The sequence below is a fragment of the Gorilla gorilla genome, chromosome 11 (genome assembly GCF_029281585.2).
Source record: "Gorilla gorilla gorilla isolate KB3781 chromosome 11, NHGRI_mGorGor1-v2.1_pri, whole genome shotgun sequence".
In the NCBI taxonomy this organism is placed as follows: Eukaryota; Metazoa; Chordata; class Mammalia; order Primates; family Hominidae; genus Gorilla; species Gorilla gorilla.
The window spans coordinates 90,212,340-90,237,328 of NC_073235.2; the positions used below are offsets into that span (position 1 = coordinate 90,212,340).

At 34.5% G+C, this 24,989-nt stretch overlaps 1 long non-coding RNA gene across 2 annotated transcripts in view; it reads right to left on the reverse strand.

Moving 5' to 3' along the window:
* Positions 1 to 4,129: 4,129 nt before the first annotated feature.
* The window catches only part of LOC129532143 (uncharacterized), a 217,690-nt gene continuing 196,830 nt past the window's right edge, over positions 4,130 to 24,989 (reverse strand). The window contains exons 3-4 of one of the 2 annotated variants that reach the window (XR_010129649.1): positions 18,768 to 18,919; positions 4,130 to 4,984 (exon numbers count right to left, since the gene is read on the reverse strand). This is a non-coding gene — a long non-coding RNA (uncharacterized lncRNA). The remainder of the gene's footprint in view (positions 4,985 to 18,767; positions 18,920 to 24,989) is intronic. The other variant, XR_010129648.1, reaches the window with a different exon arrangement.

Genomic DNA, 24,989 nt, shown 5'->3' on the forward strand with positions numbered 1-24,989 from the left:
CGTGATCCACCTGCCTCGGCCTCCCAAAGTGCTGGGATTACAGGCGTGAGAGTAGCATTTCTATATGTCAACAGCAAACAAACCAAAAAAGGAATCAAGAAAGTCATCCCATTTACATAGATACAAATTAAATAAAATACCTAGGAATTAACTAAACAGGTGAAAGATGACTGCAAAAAAGTATAAGACATTGATGAAAAAAATTGAAAAAGACATCAAAACTGGAAAGATACTCCATGTTCAATATTATTAAAGTATCCATACTCTACCCAAAGCAATCTATAGACAAAAAATCCTAATATGGAACCACAAAATACCAAGAATACCAAAAGCTATCCTAAGCAAAAACAATAAAACTAGGGGAATCATATAACCTGACTTCAAATTATACTACAGAACTATAGTAAGCAAAACAGCATGGTACTGGCATAAAAACAGACACATAGATCAGTGGAACAAAATAGAGAACCCAGAGATAAATCTTTACATGAACTCATTTTTGACAAAGAAGCCAATAATATGCATAGGAAAAATGGCAGTCTCTTTAATAATTGATGCTTAGAAAACTGAAAATCCACATGCAAATCAAAAAAATGAAAGTAGACCCTGTCTCTCGTCATATAAAATATTAAATCAAAATGGGTTAAAGATTTAAATCTAAGATCTCAAACTGTTAAACTACTGCAAGAAAACATTGGGGAAACACTCCAGGATGTTGGACTGGGCAAAGATTTCTTGAGTGATACCTCACAAGTACCACAAGTACAAGTAACAAAAGGAGAAAATGTGGACAAAGGGGATCACATCAAGTTAAAAAGCTTCTGCATAGCAAAGAAAACAATCAACAATGTGAAAAGACAACCCACAGAATATGAGAAAATATTTGCAAACTACCCATCTGACAAGGGTTTAGCAACCAGAATATTCAAGGAATCAAACAACTTTGCAGAAAAAAAAATCTAAAAATTTGATTCAAAAAAATGGGCAAAAGACCTAAACAGACATTTCTGAAAAGAAGACATACAAATGGCAAACAGGTATATGAAAAGGTGCTCAGTATAATTGATCATCAGAGACATGCAAATGAAAACTATAATCAGACATAATCTCGCCCCGGATAAAATGACTTTTATCCAAAAGAAAAAAGATAACGAATGCTGAAGAGGATGTGGAAAAAATGAAAACTCTTGTACAATGTTAGTGGGAATGTAAATTAGTAGAACTACTATGGAGAACAGTTTGGAGGTTCCTCAAAAAAGCTAAACATAGAGCTACCATATAATCCAGAAATCCCACCTCTAGGTATATATCCAAAAGAAAGGAAATCTGTATATTGAAGAGATACCTGCACGCCTATGTTTGTTGTAGCACTGTTCACAGTAGCCAAGATTTGGAAGCAACCTGTGGCCATCAACAGATGGATGGATAAAGGAAACATTGTATACACGATGAAGTACTATTCAGCCATGAAATACGAGATCAAAAATCATTTGACCAAATTCAACATTTACAACAACATAGATGGAACTCAAGGTCATTATGTGAAGTGAAATAAGTCAGGCACAGAAAACAAATTTTACATGTTTTCACTTATTTATGGGAGCTAAAAATTAAAATAATTGCACTCTTGGAGACAGAGAGTAGAGGGATGGTTACCAAAGGCTGGGAAGGGTAGTCAGGGAAGGTGGGGCGGAGGGGAGTGGGGATTTTTAATGGGTACAAAAAAATAGTTAGAAAGAATGAATAAGACCTAATATTTGCTACCACAACAGGGTAACTATAGTCAAAAATAATTTAATTGTACATTTAAAAATAACTAAAAGGATATAATTGGTTTGTTTGGATTAATGTGTGAGGTAATGGTTACCCCATGTGCTCTGATGTGATTATTACATATTGCATGCCTGTATAAAAATATTTTATATAACCCATAAATATATACACTTACTATGTGCACACAAAAATTAAAAAGAAAAAAAGTTAAAGACCCAAGATCCTCTTGTGAATGATACACAATCAATATGGGGAGAGTGGCATAGGAAGAGATGGGAGAGGCAGGTTGGGTCTCGAACACAAGGTGTCTGCTGGGCCACGTGTGGAAGCATGGCTATTATTTTTAAGTGGAAAGGGAAGCCATTTGATGGTTTTAAGCAAGAGGGCAACAAAACATTTTGTGCTTTAAAATTATCATATTGGTTGCAGTGTGGAAAATGAAATTGTTAGTGGAAAGATAGAGATGAAAACAGTTAGGAGGGTATTGCAGCCCTCCAGATGAAAAGCATTGGTAATATCCATCAGAAGTGAAAGACAGAAGTAGATGGCACAGGTTTTTGTGAAATAGCATAAAAACAACCGAGATTGGATAGATTAGAGGTGAGGGTAAGGGAGAGTCACAGGTTCCTCAGGACTGACATGTGACTGAGTGAATGCTGGTGCTATTAAATAATTTGGAAATGTCTGTGAGGAAAAAAAGCTACTATGAAAGGGAATTGGGAAGGGGTGAAATTAGTAGTTCAGCATAGTTGTATTAGGTATGAAATATCTTAGAGACAGCCAAGTGAAGATTTGGAAAAGACAATTGATACACAAATATAGAGCTTGAAAGAGAGGTTTAAGCTTAATGAGAGAAAATTGGGAGTGTTTATCCTGTTATACCTTCCCATTAAAACAATATATCTTCTAAACATAATATAATAAAGCATAATATAAACATACATATTATTCTATCTCCTTCCAATAAGGTGCCATATGTTGATTATAGTATAGAAGAAAAAGACAAATAGTTATAGACTATTTTTAAAACACCATGACAGTTGATTTGCTTTTGCTTTTTTGTTCTTTTGTCAATAATGCAATACATTTAATTATTTACATTTAACCCAGGAGAACTGAGGTTTAAAGAGGTTAATTAAATTGCTACAAGATCAATCAGCTTATAAGAGAGAGAACCAGGATTCAATCTTAGTTTTTTGTTAAGCCCATACTTTTTCTACACCAACTGTGACATACATAAACACATATTTATTTGTTTTTTTACTTAATGAGATCTAAAAAATGAAATCGGATAACTTGAGGCCAGGAGTTCGAGACCAGCCTGGGCAACATTGTGAAACCCTGTCTCTACTAAAAATACAAAATTAGCTGGGTGTGGTGGTGCACCTGTAATCTCAGCTACTCAGGATGCTGAGGCAGGAGAACTGCTTAAGCCAGGAGGCAGAGGTTGCAGTGAGCTGAGATAGCACCACTGTTCTCCAGCCCGGGTGATAGAATAAGACTCTAACTCAAAAAAAAAAAAAAAAAAGGAAAGAAAGAAATGGTGCTATGAGTTAAGCAGTATTTTTATTTAGTTCAAATCATGAATATTTTTTAAAAGTTCTATTTTGCCTATAATTTCAAACAGTCTGGTAATTCAGTTTCATTACCATGGGGAAAAACACAATGAAAGCTGTATCTTCGTAGCCATTAGTTATTTCCAACAAAGAAACTTGGTATTTGGAGGGGGCTTAAGTTATTCCTTAAGGTAAGAATTACGCACTTGATAAAAATTCTGGCACTGTTTATAGTCAGAATTACCTGGAGTACTGGTATTTGCTGTTATTGCTATTTTTGATAAGGGGCAGGGTCAATGAGAAACATTGGGTCCTAAGAGGATTTTTCCAAAAGGCGATAATGCATTTTTTTACAACATGAAAAGTTTTATTTCATTAGCTTATATAATTCTATGACATTTGGAAAATAAAGCAATTTTCCTTCACTATCTTTTTCTGAGGATTTTGGAGGAAACAGGATTATGGTATGGGCATACTAGAGATATTTCTTTGTCTTCTTGCTGACACATGGAAATATTTTATTATCTTTCTGAAAATATTACAACAAAATCTAAACACTCTCTTTGATGTAGTTTCTAATTTGTGTAACATAAGGAAGTTCTATTACATCTGAATGTGTAATTCTGCCCTTTCATATTTCAATCAACATCAAGGTCAATAACAATCATAATGTTGGAGGCATTTTAAATACTGAAATTCTTTTTGAAATAAAATGAAATTATTTCATTCTTTCTCACTGTTCTACTAGGATATCATTTTAGAATATTAAAATTTTAGAATTAAAATTACATAAAATATAGTGGCTTCTACATTTTAAAAAAGGAGGGGGAGGAAGATAAAAAAGAAGAGGGAGGAAAAGGAGAGAGAGGAAGATAAAAAGAGCAGGTATTGCTGAGAGATTAAGATAGTCCTTTAAGAGATTTTATGTGTGGTTTTCAACATATTATAATTTAGGACTTTTTTATGTGTGGTGTTCAACATATTATAATTTAGGACTTTTTTAATTTTAAAGATGATTAAAGTAAGACTCAGAAATATGAAATAATTAGCCCAAGCTAACACAATTAGAGCTGTGCAAGTTTCACACTTTAATTTGGAATAAAACAGTTGTCTAAACTTCCTGAATCACTGAGAAGGACTTGATACACAATTTGCTTTTACCAATTGCTCTTAGAGATCTGTGGAAATCCTCAAATTTGAAAGTGGGAGTGAAGAATATAATGTCTGTGAAATAAAATAATTAGCATCAATGACATTTGAAAAACATAGAATCAGCTATTATTAACCTGATTCTTCATTCAGAGACACTTCAACTTCACTAGTATTTTATTGCTCAATGAACCTTGTATAAACATAACACTATTCATTTCTTCATTGGTATCTATTGGCTTTTTACTTGGGCTTAAAATTGTTACAAAAGCATCTTTTTTGTTCATATTTGCATGGTATATCTTTGTGCATTACTTCATTTCCAAACACTCTGTATTCATTTGTTAAAATATTTCTTTACTACACAAAGTATGATTATTTATTTGTTAAGTCTGAGAGACGCAGTCTTTTGAGGGGTGGATGTCCTGGGCTAGGATCTCTTGAAGCAGTGCTTGACATGAAATTCTGGTGTAAGTGATTACTGAAGGAAGGCTCTTACGAGAAATCTGTAAAAAAAACAAACAAACAAAAAAAAACAAAACTTTGGAAAGCGGGTTAGAACTGGGGCAAAGAACTATTCAACTATGTACTTCTATTGATGTCCTACCTCCGGATAAATTAAGTGAGAAACTCAGGATCAGAGTTGTCCAAACTCCAGACCGAGTTAGCTTTTTGTACTATGTATCAGTAAGTTATTTTCTGCAAGCCACCTCTGGGTAAAAGGCATTCGTTTTCATGCCTTTTCTGGTGAATTGATTCCCTTTGATAATAGCACTTTTCCAGACTGAAGCTGTAAGCCATCAGAGGCTTACATTCACTGCAGCTGGGGGTCCAGATACACTGGCAATGGATGGGATGTGGATATGACACCATGACATCTACTAGAGTCTATTGCTTGCACTGCTGAACCCATCTTACTTCTCACATCAGTTCATTCAATCTGGGCACAGTTTCTCTAGGATTCTTCAGACACACTATCTAGGGGAAGTTTCAAGAGGAGGGTTGTTGGAATCCTTGATCTCAAGGCTCTTGTTAATGCTCAGCCTCTCCCTATTTTACCACCAATCCTAAATTCCTGTTCCTTCCAGGAAAACTTCTGTTGGTGTGGGTGCCTTGTCTGGTGGGATAAAGAAGGCCATCATACCTAAGGTGACTGAATTCCCAATTATTACGTCTGTATCAAGCCATTGTTTTTATCCTTAACCATTTGAAGGTAAAACTGTTAAAGTGAGTACGTAATTTATCATTTAAATATTCTAAGTTTTTCTTGCTGCCCCCATTATGTAATAAGAGACATACTTCTCATGATGATGAAAGTCAGTAAACACTGGCAGTGTGTTAACTCTTTTCCTTGCCTGCTAGTTAACAGTCACAGGAGCCCAAGGTGAAAAGGATGTTTTAAATGTAGTGGGGATGGTGCTGAGTCCCCCACTGGAAGTAGTGGCATTCTAAGAATCAAATCCTTTAGAACTACAGAGCCTAATATTAAATAGAAAGAAACAAAAATCCCCCAAGTACATTACCAGGAGTGTCAGACATATGTAGTCTACACGTTGGGAAATAGAGCTGTATAATGAATATTGATATAAAGAATATATTGTACACAAAAGGGTAGTATACCATCACCTCAAGTTCTCACACTGAAGCTGAAGCTCAGATGCACTTTAAAAAGGCTGTTTCATTGCTATCAGACCAGAGGTGCTATCACATTGTAATTTTGATTTGGATTTTCTTAATGACTAATGGTATTAGGAATCTTTGCCCATGCTTATTTGTCATCTGTTTTTCTCCTTTGGAGAAATTTCTATTCAAATTCATTACTGATTTTGGAATTTGGTTTACATGCCTTTTTATTATTGAGTTAAGGATGTTGTTTTTGTAGTCTGGATATCAGTCTCTTATCAGATATGCAATTTATAAATATTTTCTCCTATTCTGTGGTTTATCCATTTTATTATAGTATCATGCAATATAAAGGTTTTAATATTGAAGAAGTCCAATTTATCTATTATATCTCTAGCCTCTTATGCTTTCAATATCATATCAAAGAAACACCTGCCTAATGCAAGTTCACAAAGATTCACTCTTATCTTTTTTTCTAAGAGTTTTATAGTTTTAGGTCTTACATTTAGTCTCTAATTCACTTCCCAGCACCGCATGTTGAAACAATTGCTCTTTTCTTACTCAATTATCAAGGTATCTTTATTTAAAATCATAATAATTTTAAATACATAAGTTCACCATAAATATGAGTTTAATTTTGTATGTTAAACTTTGTTCCACTGATCTATATTTATATTTGTGTCAGTATCACAATGCATTTATTACTGCAGCTATATACTAAATTTTGAAATCCACAAATGTGAGTCCTCCAACTTTGTTCTTTTTCAAGATTTGTTAGCCTATTTTAGTTTTCTTGCATTTTATATGAGTTTTAAGATCAGTTGTCAATTTCTGTTAAAAGGTAGACTGGTATTTAGATAATAATCATATTGAATGTAGATAAATTTCAGGATCTTTACCATCTCAACAATATTAAGTTATCAAAAAATATAAAGACCAGAAGAGAGATCCCAGAAATAAAAGCAAACATTTATGGTCAGCTGATATTTGACAAGGATGCTGAGAACACAAAGAAAAGAAAAGATAATCTGATCCATAAATAATGTTCGAAAAATTGTCTATCCATATGCTGAAGAATAAATTATACCCTTATCTCACACCACATGCAAAAATCAACTAAAAATGGATTACAGACTTAAACATAAAAACTGAAGCTATAAAGCTACTAAGAGAAAACATACGGGTAAAGCTCCTTGACATTGGTCTGGGAAATAATTTTTTGGTAATCACATCAAAAACACAGGCAACAATAGCAAAAAACAGATAAGTAAGATCATGTCAAACTAAAAAGTTTCTGCACAGCAAAGGAAACAATCAAAATAGTGAAAGGGAAACCTACAGAATGGAAGAAAATATGTGTAAACCATATATCTAATGTGGAGTTAGTATTCAAAATATATAATCAACTCATATAACTCAATAACAAAAAATTCAAATAACCCAGCTTAAAAATGAGCAAAGAAGATCCTGAAGATATTTCACTAAAGAAAGCATACAAATGACCAATAGGTATATGAAAAGGTGCTGAACATCACTAATCATTAGGGAAATGCAAATCAAAACCACAATGATATATTGCTTCATACCTCTGTAATTCGGTATTATCAAAAAGACAAAAGATAAGTTGATGAAGATGTAGAGAAAAGGGAACACTTGCACACTGTTGTTGAGAATGTATTATAAATTAGTGCAACCATTATGAACAACAGTATGGAAATTCCTCAAAAAATAAAAACTAGAACATAGAATGGAAGCACAGAAAGATGGCCAAATAGAAGCAACTTACCAGTATTGAATCATGAAGAAATTCAAAACCTGAACCATAATTAAAAATCTTCCAGCAAAGAAAAACTTGGGACCTGAAGGTTTTACTGCTGAATTCTATCAAACAATTAGAGAAGAACTAATACCAATCCTACTCAGACTGTTCTGCAAAATAGAGGAGGAGATAATACCTCTGCACTCATTCTACAAAGCAAATATTACCTTGATACCAAACCCAGACAAACACACACCAAAAAAAGAAAACTACAAACCAATATCCATGATGAATATTGATGCAAAATCGTTGACAAAATATTAGCAAACTGAATTCAACACCACATTAAAAAGATCACTCATGACCAAATCGGATCTATCCTGGGATGCAGGGATGGTTCAATGTATGCAAATCAATCAATGTGATACATCATATCAAAATAATGAAGGATAGAAAACCATATGATTATTTTAACTGATACTGAAAGAGAATTTGATAAAATTCAACATCTTTTCATAATTAAAAAAACACGCAAAAAACTGGTTATAGAAGGAATATATCTCAGCATAATAAAAGCCATATATGTCACAAACATAGCTAATATCATATTGACTGGGGAAATACTGAAAGCCTTTCCTCTAGGATCTAGAATATAACAAGGGTGTTCATTTTCACCACTGTTATTCAGAATAGTACTGGAAGTCTTAGATTAACAATCAGAAAAAAAAAAAGAAGTAGAGCATATACAAATTGAAAAGAAAGAAGTCAAATTATCCTTGTTTGCAAATGATATAATCTTATATTTGGAAAATCGTTAAGACTCCAGCAAAAATATTTTAGAATGAATAAACAATTTCAGTAAAGCTGCAGGATACAAAATCAACATAATATAATAAATGGCATTTCTATATGCCAACAGCAAACAATCTGAAAATGAAATCAAGAAAGTAATCCTATTTGCCAAAGTTACAAATAAAATTAAATACCTAGTAATTAACTTAAATAAACAAGTGAAAGCTCCCTACAATAAAACTATAAAACATTGATGAAAGAAACTAAAGAAAATACCAAAAATGGCAAGGTATTCCATATCCATGGATTGGAAGAATCAGTATTGTTAACATGTCCATACTACCTCTATTATTCCATTCTTGCACTGCTATAAAGAGAAAAGAGATGGGGTAATTTATAAAGAAAAGAGATTTAATTGTCTAATGATTCTGCAGGCTATATAGGAAGCATGACACTGGCATCTGCTTGGTTTTTGGAGAAGCCTCAGGAAAATTACAATTATGGTGTAAGGTGAAGGGGAAGCAAGCATGTCACCTGGCAAGAGCAGGAGCAAGAGAGAGCAACTGGGGAGGTGCTAACACTTTTAATTGACAAAATCTCATGAGAATTATTGTGAGAAGTGTACCAAGAGGGATGATGGTAATTATTCATGAGAAATCCATCCCCATGTTTCAATCACCTCCCACCAGGCCCTACCTCCAACACTGGGGATCATATTTCAATATGAGATTTAGGCAGGAACACACATCCAAACTACATCACTACCCAAAGCAAACTACAAATTCAATGCAATCCTTATCAAAATACCAAGAACATTCTTCACAGAAATAGAAGAAATAATCCTAAAATTTGTATGGAACCACAAAAGACCCAGAATAGCCAAAGCTATCCTAAGCAAAAAGAACAAAACTGGGGGAATCACGTTATGTGACTTCAAATTATTAAACAGAGCCATAGTAATCAAAACAACAAGGTACTGGCATAAAAACAGACACATAGAACAGTGGAACAAGATTTAAAAAAAACCCCAGAAACAAATCTTTACATCTATAATGAACTCATTTTTGCCAAAGTTGCCAAGAACATACACTGGGGAAAGGACAGTCTCTTCCATAGATGGTGCTGGAGAAACTAGATATCTATATGTAGAAGAAAGAAACTAGACCCCTCTCTCCATAGACAAAAATCGTATCAAAGTGGGTTAAAGATTTAAATGTAAGACCTCAAATTATGAAGCAACAGCAAAAGAAAAATTGAGGAAAATCTCCAAGACATTGGACTGGGCAAATATTTCTTGAGTAATACCCCACAAGCACAGTCAATCAAAGCAAAAATGGACAAATGGGATTACATCAAGTTAAAAAGCTTTTGCACAACAAAGAAAATAATCAATAAAGTGAGGAGACAATCCACACAATGGGAGGAAATATTTACAAACTACCCATCAGACAAGAGATTAATAATCAGAGTATATAAGAAGCTTGAACAACTTTATAAGAAAAAAAGGAATAATCCAATTACAAAATTGGCAAAAGACTTGAATGAGCATTTCTCAGAAGAAGACATACAAATTGCCAATAAGTATATGAAAAGGTGCTCAACATCATTGTTTGTTAGAGAAATGTAAAACAAAACAAAATGAGATATCATTTTACACCACCTAGAATGGCTTTTATCCACCGGGCATGGTGGCTCATGCCTGTAATCCTAGCACTTTGGGAGGCTGAGGTGGGCAGATCATGAGATCAGGAGTTCAAGACCAGCCCTGGCCAACATGGTGAAACCCCGTCTCTACTAAAAGTACAAAAATTAGCTAGGCATGGTGGCATGCACCTGTAATCCCAGCTACTCAGGAGGGTGCGGCAGGAGAATCACTTGAACCTGGGAGGCAGAGGTTGCAGTGAGCCAAGGTCGCACCACTGCACTCCAGCCTGGGTGACAGAGTGAAACTCCATCTCAAAAAAAAAAAAAAAAAAAAAAGGCTTTTATCCAAAAGACATGTGATTTAAAAAATGGTTAAGATGTGGAGAAAAGAAACCCCTCATACACTGTTGGGGGGAATGTAAATTAGTGCAACTACTATGGAGAACAGTATGAAGGTTCATCAAATAACAAAAGATGGAACTACCATATGATCCAGCAATCCCACTACTGGATATTGATCGAAAGGAAATAAAATTAGTAGAGATATCCACACTCCCATGATTATTGCAGCACTATTCACAATAGTGGCAAATAGATTTGGAGGCAACCTAAATGTTAACTGATAGATGAATGGATGAAGAAAATGTGGTACATATACATAATGGAGTACATATTAGGTCTTTATATGTTATGAACTCAATAATACATTGTTATAGTTATTACTTTATATAATCTTATGTCTCTTAAAAACGCAAAAAAAGAAAGGAGAGAGAGTATGTGTTTGTAGAATTGTTACATGTACCTTTTATTTACCATTTTTTATTCTTTGTATTTCTTCCATTGAATTATAGTTGCCGTCTGTGTTATTTCTTACTCTATACAACTTTTCTCCCACCCACCTCCTCTGTGCTGTTATTGTCAAATATATTATTGTCTAATGTTTTAAACCCAACAATCTAATTATAGACATATATTTTATGCAACTATTCCTTAAATGAGTTAAGAAAATGAATAGTAATAATTATCCAATTATACTGTCCTTTATACTTACATAATTACCATTATTGGAAGTTTTTTATTTTTTAATGTGTTTTTTTATTACTACCCAGTTTCATTAGCTTTAAGCCTGAAGAATTCTTTTTAATATTTTCTTGTGAGTCTGCCAGCAATAAATTCCTCAAATTTTGTTTTTCTGAGAATGTCTTTATTTTATCTTCATTTATTAAAGATAATATTGATGAATATGAGATACTTAGTTGACAGTTTTTTTCATTTTAGCACTTTAAATATATCTTTGCCTTTTGGCTTCCGTTGCTTCTCATGAGAATTCAGTTGTTAAACTTTTTGGGATTCCCTTGTATATCACAAATCATTTTTCTCTCTGACTGCCTTCAAGACTTTGTCTTTGGCATCAACATTTTGACTATGTCTAAGTGTGGATTTCTTTGTGCTTAAAATATTTAGAGTTCATCAAAATTCTTAAATTATCTGATCAATGTTTTTCATCAAATGTAGAAAGTTTTCAGTCATTCTTGGAATATTTTCCTGCCCTTTTCTTTCTCTTCTTCATGGTTTTTCCATTATACCTTTGTTGGGGTACTTATTGGTGTCTTACTTTTCTCTGTGGCTCACTTCGTTTATTCTTATTCTTTTTTCTCTCTCTTCTTCCGATTACATAACCTGTATTGCTCTAACATCAAGTTTGCTGATTCTTTCCTTTGCCAACTCAAATCTACTGTTGAGTCAATTTAGTGAATGTTTCATTTTGATTATTGCATTTTCAACTATAAAATTTTCATGTGGTTCTCCAAAAAACAATTTCTCTTTCTATTCATGGAACATTATTGCCATATTTTCTTTAATTTTAGACACAGTTTCTTAGTTCTTTGAATATATTTATAGTGGCTGATTTAAAGTCTTTGATAACTGCAGTATCTAGACCATTTCCAAATAAGTTTCTATTATCTGCTTTTTCTGTATATGGTTATGATTATCTCTGTTTCTGTGCATCTCAAAATTTTACGTTGCAAATGCAGCCTTTCAGATAATATATGGTAGCACCGCATGCTGCTGATCCCATTCACCCCAGGTTATGTTGTAGCTTTTTCATTGGCCATGTATTTATTTGCTTAATAATATTTAGTTGCCATTAAACATTTAAATAATATTTTATTTGTTTAATGGCTAGACTTTCTGCAGAGTCATTTCTCAGTACCACCATGTGACTTTTGATGTACTCGCTCAGAATTTTTCTTATTTTAATATTTCAGCCTGGTTATGTAGGTGTTGTCCCTGGATTAGCATAGGTCATTTATTATTCAGGAGTTGTGCTTAATCCCTCTTCACCTGTTAGATTTTTAATCTTTATCATTGAACGTATTTGTGTTGTGGAGGCTGCTGTTAGAGTCAAAGGAGTCTGTTTTTGCCACATCTTCACGCAAGTATGGGTAGCTTAGATTTTACTTCTCCATTCACTCCTGGAGGGCAACACCTTGGCCATACATACAATCTTCCAGGTTGCCATGGATACATGTAATATCATTTTTAAGCTTAGTTTTCTAGGAGTTGCCCCTATGTCAAAATAGCTTTTTGTTTAGCTAGAAAATGGTCAGAGGTTGTGCTTATTAAGCTCTTGCGCCACTGAGACTTCTGCCCTTTGCTGATGCCCGTTGTTGTGGTTAAGGAATTCTTTCAAATATTCTTTACATTCTGCCCTGATTACTCCTGACAAGGTACAGTTTAGAGCATATAGACAGCCCTTCCAACCCTGTTGGCTGTCATCACAGGATAGACCTTCTTGGCTCACTCATTCTCTGGTTCTCTATGATAAAATTCTGATGCTCAGCAGTTTTGCTTATTAATACTTGTATCATGGAGTTATAGATATGTCTTCTTAATCGCCCTTCCCCAAAAACTCCATTGCTTTTTAATACTTGTATCATGGAGTTATAGATATGTCTTCTTAATCGCCCTTCCCCAAAAACTCCATTGCTTTTAGCAGAATCCTTAGGCATGAAATCCTCCATAATTTATTACAAATAAAATTAGTTTCCTCATGTAGAGCTATGGAGCTCTTCGTCCTTAAGTATGACCTCTCCAGCTTACCTCTCCCCATAGGTAGAACCTCTGCACTACTGCACTAGAACTGGGCACAGGGACAGTAGCCTACATTTCCTGGAATGACAGCTCTGCTTTGAGAGTGTAGGTTGGAAGGGGCTCTGGTCTTCTTGCCTTGCCTCTCCTGGTATGTAACCTATGCCCTATGAGTGAGCTTGTAGCTATTGTATAAGAGAACAGAATACAGTATTCTTGGTCTGTTGCATCTAGGGTAAAGCTTAACCCTTGTGATTAAAGGCTAGGTGAAGCAAGGGTCCTCTCAACCGCACCTGCCTGAAATACAACTTACATGGACTTAACATGGCTGAGGGTGGAATGAGAAATTCTTACAGCCTGTTCGCTCCACCTGCAAGTTGAAACCAAAGCCCCACCTGGAATCTGCAGGAGAGAGAGGACCCCATCTTCTTGGCTTCACCTTCCTATATTAGAGCTCCTGGAGTACTTTTTTTCATAAGATGGAGCCTATGAGGGACGGGTGAGAGGCGGAGGTGAGGGTGAAGGTAGTTTGTGGTTCAAATGCCACAGATCCTTACTATTCTAGACAAATTTAGAAGATTTTCTTGAATAAATGTTACTCCTTTGTTCTCCATATGCCCACAAAAATTTTTCAGCTACCTCAGAGTGGCTTCTCCAGAAATACAGAGTTAACTCAAGGCAAAGGATGAGACACCTCAGTTTGAGGGAAGCTTGTCCAAAATATTCCCCACCTCAGCTCTGAGCAAGTTGAATCTTTTCCCTGCAGCCTACTTGATTCTCAAAATGTCCCTGATTTGGCCAGTGGTTGCTTGCTTGAGCTGGCTCCTGTATCTTTTTGATGTGTCTCTCCCATTGTTTGAATATCTCTATTTTCAGGCACAAAAAAACAATGTTTTATGTTCATGCGAATCAGGCATTTCTCCAAGGAGTTCTAATTCCTCTCTAAAGCGGTTTTAAGAGTATTAAATATAATCTCTAAATGTTGGGAGTGCTAATGGGATTTTCTTTCGATTATTTCTTATTAAAATATTTTGGTAAAGAAATTTCCTATTGCCCACTCCAAATTTATCTGAGCCAAAAGGGGCTCAGATAAATTTATCTGAGCCTGACTACATATTATTTTCCCATTTAGCCTAGCCTTGTCATCATGCATTTTAACCAAGTCTTCACTAAAATAACTCATTAGCACATTTTCTGTGATGCCAGTTTTCAAACCTGTAACAATATAATCTACTTCTTTCAAAAAGTTATCAAACTTAAAGAAAACTGAATCTAAAGTTTAAAAAATATAAGTTATATTTACTTCAGGGAAAAAATATCAAACTGTGTCTTGCAACTGCAGAAATTCAACCCATAACCCTATTTCATTTTCTATATTTTTCAGCTTTCTGAAGGTTGATCCATAAGTATAGTTACTTAAGTCATAACATCAGAAATAGACTTGGAATGAAAAAGAAATATGTCAATATGGTGTCTACATATTTTTCTTAAATATGAAAAAATAAAAAGTCAAATTATTAAAATGGAGTGGTACGTAACATATCACTTTTTTTAGTTTGTATAATGCAGGGCTTTAAAAGCTATTTATTAAAAGAGATGAAATTACATTTTTATTGTTCTTCAAGCCTCTTCAAGGCCATTCTTTCAAACTAACTTTAGATACTCATTTATTCTACACTCGATTCATTACTGAATTTTATTCCAGTTCTTTGCCCTTGTGTTTGAGGTCTTCATCTCAGATGGTTAGCTTTCTTTCCTCATGAAACATTTTTCTTTATGCTGTAATGACTTCATATTTTCTATTATAAATTCTTTGGAAGTTAGCCCTAGTAAATAAAATTAAATCTAATTTTCTAAAATATCTTTATAATTTGTACTCAGTTACACTTGATGGTAAGCAGTATTTATTGAACATACAATTCTAATGAAAATTGTCATAGTTATCTGTTCTCTGAAATTCTCTCTGGTAAAATTCTAATCTATCAAGTTTAGATAAATTGATTTCTCTCATTTACTACCACATTGCTGAAGATTTAGTCATTGATTTTTTCTCACAAATATAAAAACTAAAAAGATTATTTATTTACTTATTTATTTCTATTTATTTATTTATTTATTTATTTTTGAGATGGAGTCTCACTCTGTCACCCAGGCTGGAGTGCAACGGTACGCGGTCTTGGCCCACTGCAACCTCCACCTCCCGGGTTCAAGCCATTCTCCTGCCTCAGCCTTCCGAGTAGCTGGGACTACAGGCCCGTGCCACCACACCCAGATAAGTTTGTATTTTTAGCAGAGATGGGGTTTCACTATGTTGGCCAGGCTGGTCTCGAACTCCTGATCTGATGATCTGCCCGCCTCGACCTCCCAAAGTAGTGGGATTACAGGTGTGAGCTACCGTGCCTGGCCAAAAGAACATTTTTTAAAATCACCTTTTTGGATGCAGCAGAGGATAAACATATGACTATTTTAAAACAAATACTTAATAATTAAGTAAATCTAGATGATTCTTAGTATTTTAGCTAAAATTTTTTTACCGCTTTATATTACTTGATTTGTTCATAATTTAAAAGGTTGAAATTACAAGAACGTGGCTTTAGAATGTCCAAGACATGAACTCAGTATTTACATACTATGCAGGTGATTCTGGGAAATCCTTTAGCATGATGGATCCTTTTTCCACTAAAAAATAGGATAGGCCGGGCACGGTGGCTCACACCTGTAATCCCAGCACTTTGGGATGCAGAGGAGGGCGGATCACGAGGTCAAGAGATTGAGACCATCCTGGCTAACATGGTGAAACCCCGTCTCTACTAAAAATACAAAATTAGCCGGGAATGGAGGCATGCTACTGTAGTCCCAGCTACTCGGGAGGCTGAGGCAGGAGAATGGCTTGAACCCGGGAGGTGGAGGTTGCGGTGAGCCGAGATCGCGCCACTGCACTCCAGCCTGGCGATAGAGCTAGACTCCGTCTCAAAAAAAAAAAAAAAAAAAAAAAAGGATAATGACATCTACTTTCTAGAGTTGTATTAATTATATCTTTATGATAACATAATGTGTGTGAAGCGCACTGCCAATATATGATTATATATGTAGGTTATTTATTATTTTTTGAGACAAGGTCTCACTCTGTTGCCCAGGCTGGAGTTCAGTGGCACGATCTCGGGTCACTGCAACCTCTGACTCCTGGATTCAAGGGATTCTGCCACCTCAGCATCCTCAGTAGTTGGGACTACAGGCGAGCGCCACCACGCCCAGCAAATTTTTGTACTTTTTTGGTAGAGACGTGGTTTCACCATGTTGGCCAGGCTGGTCTCTTAACTCCTGATCTCATGTCATTCGCCCACCTCGGCCTCCCAAAATGCTGGGATTACAGGAGTGAGCCCCCCTGCCCGGCCATTTAGATCATTGTTAATGAGTGCCCATAATATGCTGTTTCCTTATACAAGCATTTGTCTTCCTTCTAATATTTACTTAAGTAAAAAAATTTACCTGTAATTTTAATTAAAATGGTTCCACATCTTGTTTCAGCTCTTACTTTCAAACATAAGGTAACATTAGCTTAAAATAAGTCATATTAAACAATTCATAACCTTAACTGTATTTTTAAAGCTTAGCATTTTCAATTGCTTTCCACTTTGTATATCTTTTTTAAGATTCTCTGGGTTATATGTGCCTTCTAAAACAGCACACACATAGCTGTCAAAACTAAACTATGCAAAGGAAAGGTCAGACTTCGACAGATAATTCCTGTTGCCGTGGAAACAAAGTCGGTTTTGGAAAAAGCTGCAAGTTCCTCTAAATAACCACAGATTCAAAAACTTCATGGTCTTCCTTTGACAGGTGTAGTGATGTAAGTATTACCTAAAAAAGGGCCAATTCATGGGTCAGTCCTAAGAATTTTGAATATTGTCACTAATTTATCTGTCTTTAAGAGGCACCTATACATCCTATTCAGGGTCACATTCTTCTAGATAAAAAGCCTCAAATAAAATGAATCAGATAGTTTCATTGAGACAAATTACTTGCTTATTACACATTCTTTTTCATCGATTATCATAAACTTCATTTCTTCTGCTTCATGGAAGAGTGAGCAAGATACTGAATGGCTTTAGCCTTACACCTTTCGGATATTTCTTTGTTTTGTTGGGAGAATTTATGTTAGATATACTAGTCTTCTATGCATTTGAGACAAGGGTATAGGAAAATAGGATTTGCACTGATGCCATGTAGAGCCAAGAGGGGCCACTTGAAAGAGATCAATAATGAATTAGAAAATATTTGGGGTTATACTCTTTTTTTAGAGATCCATGCACTTGATTAAAAAAGTTATTATTAGCAACCAAGGTTGAATTGTATTGGGACCACTTTCCACATGAACTGCATAAGATCTGGAATCAATTGTTTATGTCTCAACTTGCCTATTTACATAGCAGTGTTTTTTTATTAGACCTACACTGATAATAAGCACCTTGGAAAAAGTTGCAGGTAGAAATTTTAGTTACTTGATTACTACTTTTTCCCTCTCCCTTTTTGAATTTTTTTCCTTATTTCTTGTCTTATTTTCTTTCTTTCCTCCTTAAATTTGTCAAACTATTTTAATAATTCCACGAGTAAATACAATTAATAGGTGAAGTTCATGAGAATATCATTTTAAAAATTCAGAAATAATTTTGCTTTAATGGCATCACGACTAATTTTGTTTGATTTTTCTTTTTCCAAACACCCATGAAAATACTTTTGAATGAAACCTAAAACAGAAAGAACTTTGAAAATATAAAATTTGTATCAATTATTTCTAAAAGTCTAGGAGGAAATGTGTACTAACAATAGTTGAGTTTGAAGAACAAACAAGAATCACAATTAGTTGTTTTACTGCTGGAAAATAGTTTAGAACAAACTACAATGTAGGTGACAATGTAAGTGATTGATGGTCCCATAAGAGATGTAACCTGTTGTAACAATTACTCCTCTCTGATAACTGCACATTGTCAGCCTTCCAGCAGAACAGATACTAAAGTGGAAATTCACAAAACCAAGACATGGGTTAAGATTTATAATAGTATAGCAGTATTCTAAATGATAACCACTTGAACTAAGTGAGAAAAGGTGGATAAAAAAATGTATGAGAGATGTTAAGGTAGAATTCTACGACTCAATTCTCTTACTTACATGACCAAACCCCAATTTATCCTTTTAGATGAACCCCAAAATGAACACTTAGTGAATGTGAAAAAAATGACTACTCTTTTTCATGCTTCCAGACACTATTCAAATTGCCAATATCCATATCTTATTGGAAGGTAGAGTTCTCAGAATGTAGAATACAGATTTTCATCCTACCATATTCAACTCTATAGCCCTAATGTTTGCTATTGTACCTGTCAAAAAGTCATCATTCAATACATATTTGCCAAATTGAACTGTATTTCTGTTACTTTCTCAATTGTTTTTGTTTTTCTTTTTTTATCAGCTTCCTCAGGTTGAATACTTTCTCCTTTTAAATCCAGTATTTGGGGTATGCAAGCAAAATCTATAAAGATGAAAGGAATTGAGGTTAGTCACAGTCTGACTTTACAATGGTCTTTCAAATAGATAGGGTTCAGTATTAGAGAAGTGCATACCACTTCTTTATGCTTATAAGAGTCAAATAGGGTTTAGCTGTAAATAATAGTTTCAGACATTGAGGATGTGTCTTTGAAAAAGACTGTTGAGCCATATTTTGAGGCGTTTTCTTTAAAAATAAGTTAATTCTCATCTATGGGCACTATAGATAATCTTCATTCATTTTTATATACTATATTAAAAGTGTGCAATAACTAAGATATTAGGTTCAGCAGTAAAGTTTGTAAAGTAGTCTATAATAATGAATCTGTCTTGATATCTATAATAAGTATTAGAGACATATTCAGCCTTAATGAAACATAAAATTCAGATTTACTAGTCAATTTTAGAATCCACAGAAATTATTTATTTTGATATTATAAGGAAAACATCTGTGTTTCTTTTGTTATTTTAAACATGAAATACGAAGTTAACCAAATTTGATCTTTATAAAATAATTATGTCAATAGTATTCCAACTTGTTCTAGAAATTCCAAGTTAGTAAGATATACAGACACATTCCATCATTTTCCTGTATGTATAAATTGGGCTTCCTCTCTGTTATTTCATTTACAGAGAAAGCGTATAATCAATTTAGGACCATCTATCAAACATTTTATCATTGCACCGTAGTTCAAGGTAATCATACACAGGAGCAACAATTTCTGTGATTCTCTGCCAGGATATCACACACACAATATAAATGGAGAGATGCAAACAGGAGACTTCTTCAGTAACTCCTCAGCAGGTATAGAGAACCTCATACCGGTATCCTAAAGTGAAATTGTTAATTACTAGGGGAAAGGATGACAGAAAGAAAGAGAAAAGATAAACTGGGAAATATTCACACAGAAAGAAAACAGTATTTGGAACATTTAAAAAATTACCCAATTTTCTATTTTATTTTTTTTTTAGGAAGAAATACATTAGTACTAAAAACCTAACAATTAAATATATATGTATGTGTATGTGTGTGTGTGTGTGTGTGTATATATATATATATATATATATATATGCACAAAGCCAAAATATCTCCTCTACCCTTGTCTATTATGTATGCAGATCCCAATGTCCCCTCTCCTCAACGTTTAATCAGTTTGTTTTGTATTTATTAATTCATTATGTAGGGAGAAACAAATATAATCCTCTAGAGAGAGAAAGAGTGCAAAAATTAGGTTGGTACAAAACTAATTGTGTTTTTTGACATGAAAAATAAGGGCCATTAAAAGCTATCTCTCTCTCTCTCTCTCTCTCTCTCTCTCTCTCTCTCTCTCTCTCTCTATATATATATATATATATATATATATAAAATAGGATTTACACTGATACCATGTAGAGGATACATATATATATATGTATATATATAGAGAGTTATATTTGATAAAAGTAACCTCTTTTATAGATAAAGTAACAAACTATACACATGATTCCACACCTTACTTTTTTATTAAAGATGTCCTTTGGGACACGTTTTACATATCAGCTTCAATGTGTAAGGACCATGGAAGTCAGCACCCCAGTCCATCTACAGAAAAATACACCTAGACTCAGACCTTACTATTACAACTGGAAAGGGATAATAGATATAAAAATGAAATACTGTAAAACTTCTACAAGAAAACACAGAAGAAGACCTATGTGACCTTTATTTTGGTAATGAGTGTTTAGATAGAACACCAGGTCATGATCCTTGCAAGAAAAACATTGATAATTTGGACTTTACTAAAATTAAAAACTTCTGTTATCTGAAAGACATTGTGGAGAGAACAAAAAGACAAGCCATAGACTTGAAGAAAATATATTTAAGCACATATCTCATCAAGGACTTATACCCCCATTATATAAAAATCTCTTAAAATTGACAATAAGAAAAAAAGACACAAATGCACAAATGATCTGAACAGACACCTCAGCAAACAAGAGCTACGAACGGCAGATAAGTATATGAAAAGATACCACCACTAACATTAAAGAATTGCACATTAAAACAAGGAGATACTGCTATACACCGTTAGAATGATGAATTTATAAAACCTGATAATACCAATTGCTGGGAGGATGCAAAGCAATAGGAGCTCTCCTTCACTACAAGTGCAAACAGAAATGGGTACAACTACTTTAAAAGTCAGTTTAACATTTTCTTACGAAGCTAAACATAGTTTTACCAAGCAATTTAACACTCACTGTCTTAGTATTTACCCAATATATTTAAAAATGTATGTCCACATGACACCTGAAAACAATTATAACAGCTTTATTGATCATCACCAACTTTGGAATCAACCAAATATTCTTCAATGAAAGAAAAGCTAAACTTTGGTACATCCGAACATTGGCATATTATTTATTAATGAAAATAAGCTATGAAGGCACAAGAAAACAGGGAGATAATCTAAATGCATATTGTTATGTGAAAGAAGCCATTCTGAACAGGCTACATACCGCAGGATTCCAATAATATAACATAATGAGATTGTCAAAATCAGAGAGATGATAAAAAGATGAGTGGTTGTCAGGGCATCTGAGGACTATAAGAGGATTGAATATTGAAGTACAGGAGATTGTTTAGGAAAGAGGAACTATTCTGTATGATATTATAATGGTGGACTCATGACACTAGGCATATGTCAAAACATATAGAACTATACAACAGGAAGAATTAATATATGTAAATTTAAAGAAATTATTTCATATGTCTGGTATCCCAGGATGGAATTCAGAATGTGGTAAAGTAATTTAACTCTGTAAGAAATTTATGAAAGTACCTCACTGAAGGGAATGAGGAAAAGGCACAGGACTAAGTCACTTTGAATTAAGTAGGTAGGAAAACTAAAGTTAAAAGAAAGTACATAAACTACTGTACTCTGTGGGCTAAGGACTCTGATACTGCTCTACGTGTAAACTGGGATTGAACAATTAAGCAAATGGATAAAAGATGGCATGAGCCAAGTCTCTATTGAAGGAAGAATTTACAGATAAGCAAGGGAGAAGGCTAGAATAATCAATGTGGTAATAGATTATAGTTGAAGATGCCATATCAATTCACAATTATCTTAATACAGATACAGGTGGTTTCATAAAAATATTTATAGGTATCTGTATGGACACAGGTTAGCATACACACCTATATTCTCCTGATCTGTCAACTGAGAGGGCCTAGAAGCCATGGCACAGCAGTAGAAATGAGCACATTTAGTACTCAAATCATGGTTTCTAATGCTATTTTCTGATCAAAGAAACCAAGGGAATATAGGTGAATCTTGAAAGATCTTTATTGCCAGATAGTAATAGTGTTTAAAAACAAGGAGAGAAAAGAAATAAGCCACAACGAATGGTGGAGGTAATATCAAAGAAATATAGGATCCAACAGAAAGATCTCTCAACAATATGGAAGGCTAAGACAATTTGAGCAGAGTATAAAAAAGTTAGTCCTGGGCCAGGTGCAGACTCACGCCTGTAATCCCAGCACTTTGGGAGGCTGAGGCAGGCAGATCATGAAGTCAAGAGATTGAGACCATGCTGGCCAACATGGTGAAACCCTGTCTCTACTAAAAGTACAAAAATTGGCTGGGTGCGGTGGTGCATGCCTGTAGTCCCAGCTACTCAGGAGGCTGAAGCAGGGGAATCACTTGAACCTGGGAGGCAGAGGTTGCAGTGAGCAGAGATCGCACCATGCACTCCAGCCTGGCAACAGGGCGAGACTCCGTCTCAAAAAAAAAAAAAAAAAAAGTCCTGAATTACAATCTGTAGCATCAAGTAAGTATTGAATAAATAAATAAAATGGGAAGAATACAAAAATCTGTGTGCAGAAGAAATCCAAATAATTTATATAAATTCTTATTTCTCAATGACATGGAACATAACTCCCTACTCTTTAATTTTGGCAGCTGATTATGAATTCTTTCCAAAGAGTACAGTGTGGAAAGGGAGAAAAGAGTAACTTTACAGTAAGATTAAGCTGGCAACCACAACCTTAGTCATGTGACCAAGGTCAATATCAATATTATTAAGTCAGGTTGGTAGTATGTGCCTTTGATATGATAAGATGAAAATGGCACTTTTGCTCTGTGGTCTTTCAACTCACAATGCACAATCTCGGTCTAATTATGAAAAAAACCATCATTAAAATCATATTTTGGGGACAATTTACAAAATATCTGACCAGTACACCTCAAAACCATGTAAGACATCAAAAGTAAGGAAATTCTAAAAAACCTCTCACAGCCAAGAGGAGTCTAAGGAGGCATGGACACTAAATGTAATATCATGTTCTGGATTGGATCCTGGAACATTAGGTAAATAAAGGGACATTAGGCAAAAACTAAGAAAGTCTGAATGAAGTATGGAATTCATTAGCTAACAATGTATTGAAATTGGTGCATTCATTGTAACAAACATACCATGCTAACATTAGACATTAATAATAAAGAAAACTGTGTGGGGTAAGTGAGAAATCTCTGTACTACCTTGGCAAGAAGGGACAGCTGGTGTTGGGAATAAGAGCCTGAGTTGGGTCAGGAAGGCTTCCCTATTGGTGTGGCGTGGCCTGGTGTTGGGTGCTACACACAGTGAGGTGACAGAAAAGGGAGGGATGATTATTTTTAAAAAGTAAATAATTAAGGTTATGGGAGGTAGTTTCTCCCTGTCAAAAAGGAAGTTACACATATGGAAAGGAATAAAACTCAAATGAACCTTGAAGAGCTTCCCTGTCCTTCAATCTATCTATGCAGCTCTCTGTATATGTGCCTGCATGTGTAAACGTACATGTATTCCCTAGCTCTGTCTACAGTGAGGACCTCGGAGTATGCACACACCTCGCACCTAGATATTGGATCCTTGGGAAAGTGGTTGATTCTAGGTCTGGGGCAGGGAGATTACAAGAAAAGGCTAGAATGCACCGTTGTGTCAGAAATAAAGGAGGCTCTCAAAGAAAGTTGGAAACATGAGAAAAAGACACAGAAGTCAGCTTGAACAGGGTCTCACTAGGAAATTAGGACAATTTGAGCATCAAAATATGTAATAATAGTAATGAATTATAACCGATTGGATAAAATAGGAATCCACGAGACCATACTAATATAAACATTTTCATGAACATATCAAAAGTTGCATAAGAAACAGTGTAAGTACATAGTTTGAAAGTACCTATCCACAAAATATTTATTAATTTAAAAGGAAAAAAAGAGAAAACTGTTAGACACCAACTTGTTCAAATGATCAAATATAATCAGAAATGAAATAAATTGGCTGCTCTGCCTATGAAGTAGCCGTTTTTTATTCCTTTACTTTCATAATAAAATTGCTTTCACTTTTAAAAAAACTAATGAAACAAATAAAAATTGTTCTTTATCTGATAGATGCAATGAGAACATAACGTCTCTTCTGTGTTATTTCTGCTAAGGTATATAACCTGAATCTAATCATAAGGAAACATCAGGTAAGCCTTCCAAACTAAAGAAGGCTGAATACCTGACAACTAAAGCAACCTGAACGCTAATATGTAATTCTTAACTGGATTATTTTGGTATAACAGACATTTGCAAACAATGGGCAAAAATTTAATAGCCTCTGAGGATTAGAAGTCAGTAATTGATAAATGCTGTATTTCTGATTGGGATGGGTGTTTTATGGTCACATTGAAAGATGTCCTTCTTATAGAAACACACAGTAGAGAATTTGGGAGTGATGATCCATCAGAGTGACCACTTATTCTCAAAAAAATTATTTGTACTGTACACTCAAAGACATGGTTCAATCTCACAAACACAACATTGTATTAAGAAGCAAAAAAGAGCCCACAAAGCCAAAGCAAGACTGAGCAAACGGAACAAATCTGGAGGCATCATATTACCTGATTTCAAACTATACTATAAGTCCATAGTCACCAAAACAGCATGGCACTGGGATAAAAATAGGCACAGAACAGAATAGAGAACTCAGAAATAAACCCAAATACTTATAGCAAACTGATCATCAACAAAACAAACAAAAACATAAGT